Consider the following 4327-nt stretch of genomic DNA (forward strand, 5'->3'; position numbering starts at 1 on the left):
GGCGCGCGGTCCGGGCCACGGCCGCGGGGGGAGGCCGGGGAGCACAGGCAGATGAGGAGGAGGAGGTGGTGGCACTTTTGTCTCCCGAGCCTTCACAAAGGCATCATCGCTGGGCGATGTACGTACGGACATGTAAATGCACACACACACACACACACACTCACACACACCCCTCGTGCTGCTGCCGGTCCCGAGGGCTCCCGTCTCGGCTGAGGAGGTCGCGGGTCACCACGCCACGCCACGCCACGCCACGCTAGCCTACAACTCGGCGGCGGGGTCTCCGGATGTGGGCGTTTAGGCACCGTTGTACATAGCAACACATCGCGAGCGGGAGAGAGGACGAGTCCCAAACGAAACAAGTTCGTGATGACCCAGCGGCGGGTCGGGTCGGGTCGGGCCGGGCCGCACAACTAACGACCTCCCCAGCCTCGTTCCACTAATTCCTATGCAGCGTAAATAGCAACCCGCTCCGCAGCTCGTGTAAAAGAACAACCGTTTGCGCGGGGAGCGCGCGCGCGCGCTCACCCACAGGACAATGTTGACGGGATGCGATCCATGGAGGACGACGAAAACGCGACGTCGCAATAGCGGGTGGTGTTTGAACCTGGGCGGGAACGGGCGGGGCGGGGCATTGCCGCGGCAGGTGTCAGGGCGGCAAGCGCGCGCCTCGCACCTGACGCGCCAGGAGGGCCGGGGCCGCCTCCGCAGTGCGCATTCAACAATGTGCTATAAAAACACACACACCACAGGTCGCTAAGGACAAGAGGCCCACCCGGCACGGCCCCGTCCGGCCCCCGCGCCACTGTGCGCGAATGCTATGCCCGTCTGTCAGCGACCTCCCACGACCGGCGCTGCCCCGGCGCGGGTGCACTTGGCAGGAAGCGCGAACCAAACACACACATACACTCACACACACACAGGCGCATCCGCGTCAAAGTCAGCGACATATCGTCGGCAAATGCCCCGTAAAATAAGCCGCGCCACGCCAGCGCCACGCGGCAGTAAAAGCAACCCCTTGAAGCGCATCCGGTGGGCGGCGCGGGGCCGGGCCGGGCCGGGCCGGGCCGGGCCGGGCCGGGCGCAGCGGCGGCGCCGGTCCCGATCGGGCCGTGCGAACCTGCGGCGGCGAGCGAGGATGAGGACTCTAGGAAGGACCCACCCGCGCTTATCTGTATCCAAATTGGGACGCACGTGCGGCAAGAAAGTCGTTCAAGGGTTCGCATCCTGCACGGGGAACTTACGTGCGATTGATTCATAGCGCACAGTGAGCTGGCGGGTTATTTGGGCTTATTATTGGTCAACGCTCGCTCGCTCGCTCGCGCGGTGGCTCCAACGGGATCCGCTCCCGAAAGCCGCTCGCTGTTTGCCACTGGCTGCTGCTGCCCGACCGCTCTCGCTGGCCGCGAGACTTCCCCGGCGCGCAGGTCTTCAAAGACCTCTGGTGCGACTCAAGCACGGCGAGAGCGGGTCCCGGCCTTTGCCGTTCGGGCTGCGACTGGAGCTGACGGGCCGCGAAGCTGACGGGGCGGGAGGCTGAAATGGCAACGGCGACGCCAAAGGTCGGGCCACCGCGGCACCAGCTTATTACTGACTCCTACTGTTACGACGCGATTCCGCGAGACAAAAAGAGAAATAGAGAAACGATGCCGCCGCGCGCGAGAGAGGGAGAGATGCGGGGCAGCGAGGTCGTAGAAAGAAAAGAGAGGGAGAGAGACAGCGAGAGAACGGGGAAAAAATGGAGCGTTGCGCGAGGGCAACGGTGGAAAAAGCAGTGGTCCAGCCGCTGCCCCGCGGGGCCTAAGTGCGGCGGCCGCGTGTCGCTCAGCAGCCCGACCCGACCGCCGCTCTGCACGCTAAAATTCAATTGCCGGGGACGGGAGGGACCGGACCGGTCCGCCCAGGGCGGACGTGATCCTGGCTCGACTCTGCGTCGTGTATACGCACCCCGACGCCGAGGTGGGCCTCCGCGGCGAGGCATACCCACCGCAGGCCGGCGCGTGCCCGGGCGCGCCCCTCGGGGAGCCCCCCGCCGTCGCTTACCCCCTTACCCCCCTCCCCTCCCCCATCACTTTCAACTAATTTCTCGGTCCCCACGATGTGGAAACACGCGCCGGCTGGGCTGCTGGCCGGGCCCAGGGTGGGGTGGGGTGGGGCGAAGACGCCATCAGGTGGTAGCACCTGTTCAATTCATTGCACGGCTCCAGCACGACTTACTCTCCCTCCTTGCAGCCCCCCCCCCACACACACACACAACACACAACGATCGTTACTCATTTCAGGCTACCGCAGTGGTGGTGTCCGTTCAGACCAGAGCGCTAGAGCAGCAGAAACATCTGCTGCAGTTTGTCGTGACCTTGAACGAGGGACTTCTTTTCCCTTTTGCGCCACACACAAACACACACACGCGCTACTCTGCAGCTGCTTCGGCGTCCCCGTGGCAGGCCACGACGGCTTGCCGCGCATAAGCCACCTGCGGGTCAAGCCGAAGCCACCGTCTCACTAGGACCAACCGTCATCGCGGTTAGGGCCAACAGCAGCGAGACGGTGACAGGGACCGTGAGCCCCTTCACGACACCAGCAGCGGGAAGGGTTAACCCTCGCCCCGTCAATGTGTGTGAGTGTGTAAGTGGGTGGGGGAGGGGGGGGGGGATCCCAACCGTTAGCGGGGCGAGCTCAGGGCGGCAGGTGTCTACCGGCGCGCTGCTGCCCGGGCCGGGCCGGGCCGGGCTGGGCCGGGCTGGGCCGGGCCACCTGTTCACCCGTGGAGGACGGTTGGCTCGTGCCCAGGGGCCGGCGGGCCGGCACCTGTCTGTCCTCCACATGACGATACACAGCTGATCTGGCCCAGCGCAGGAGGCTTACCAGGGCCTGCCCGGGACGGCGCGGGTGAGGCCTCCAGCAGCGTCCAAAAGCGCCCAGCAGCGCCCAGCAGCGCCCCACGGCGCGCTCCAGCGGCTCCAGCAGCAGGGTGCGGATCAGTGACCCGCGGCGCGGCTGCGGTACGGCGCGTCCGCTGATCGCCCAGCCACTTCCTGCCCCCCCCCCGCCCTCCTCCATCTTTTTATTTCGTGTGTATTTGGACTGCAACAACGAGACCACGCGAGTGGACCACCAATCGATGGTGGTTTTGGAAGGTGTGAGGCCCGGGCGCCGTGGTGCGCTACGTGCTGCGGTGGGCCCTCCCCTCCCCAGCCCGGAGGGGAACCACTTCCTGCCAGCCAATCACCAGGATCAAAATGAATATGCTTTTGTATCCTATGGAGCAGCCAGCCCATCGCGCAGTAGTATTCTTTTCCGTTTTTTTTTTCCTTTTTGTTTGTTTTTTTCTTTCCACCACGCACTTTTTGGGCGAGCCTCGTGATTGAAGGGCCCAGCGCGGGGCGGGCTGCCTGGAGAGGCCCGCCGGGGTCCGGGGCGCACCGGAAGTGGGGCCGTTCGCCCGGAGCCGAGCCGGGCCGAGCCCGGAGTCGGGGACCGGAACCTGGGGCGCGGGCGGGTTGTATGGTGGGTGCCGAGCACAGGTACGGCTGCATCACCAGCCCGGGCGTAAAAGGGCAAAAAATATGAAAATAAAATTGGGAGCTAACAAAAATGTTTGGCGCGGCTGAGCGATCACTTTAAGATCTACCCCGGCCGCTTTCTGTAGTTAGACTGTACCGCATGCACGCGTGCGTGCGCGTTGCCTACGCTCGCTCGAGCCGTAAGGCGCTATGATCAGCACCCCACTTCCCCTCCCCCCCCCCCACCTCTACTCTATAACAGCACGAAAGGTGAATATGGTACATCGTATTGTGATAGAATAACAAAACTAAATTACAAAATGAATGAGAGGCTGTTCGAGCCAGCATACTACAAGCACCAGAATTTTTGACTGAAGTGAGGGACTCGCAGCAGCAACAGCAGCAACAACATAGACCAGCGGGTGACTGCCGTGGTCCGCACTACAGCAAAGACCTACGCTTCAATAGACACTACACTCTTGGCGAAAAAAAAAATCATCGATCACAGGAAGTGCGGCGACATCAAAGTCGGCCCGGCCCGGCACCACCGTTAGCACCAAGTGCCGCAAGAGCCCGCAGGTGTAAGCGGCAAAGAGCTTCGCAAAAAGTGCAAAATAACGCTTCGCCCATCCAGCCAAATGAGGCTCGGCCGTCAGCGGCAATCCAAAACGAAGCAAACGGTCCACATTCGCAAAAGAGCGGGTAAAAAAAAGTAAACCGGGAGAGGGGGGCAATACAGAGACACACGTAAAATTGCACCGTTGAAAAACACAAAAAAAACACAACAGACAGGAGCGTGTAGGTAAATGGCACGAGCGGGGGCGGGG

The 4327-nt window shown here is 63.0% G+C and overlaps 1 protein-coding gene across 1 annotated transcript in view; it reads right to left on the reverse strand.

The window, feature by feature from the left end:
* The window catches only part of LOC113206521 (transforming protein p54/c-ets-1), a gene marked incomplete in the record, with an annotated part of 151536 nt that overhangs the window by 5763 nt on the left and 141446 nt on the right, over positions 1–4327 (reverse strand).

The sequence above is a fragment of the Frankliniella occidentalis genome, unplaced genomic scaffold (genome assembly GCF_000697945.3).
Source record: "Frankliniella occidentalis isolate FOCC.00 unplaced genomic scaffold, Focc_3.1 Scaffold62, whole genome shotgun sequence".
In the NCBI taxonomy this organism is placed as follows: Eukaryota; Metazoa; Arthropoda; class Insecta; order Thysanoptera; family Thripidae; genus Frankliniella; species Frankliniella occidentalis.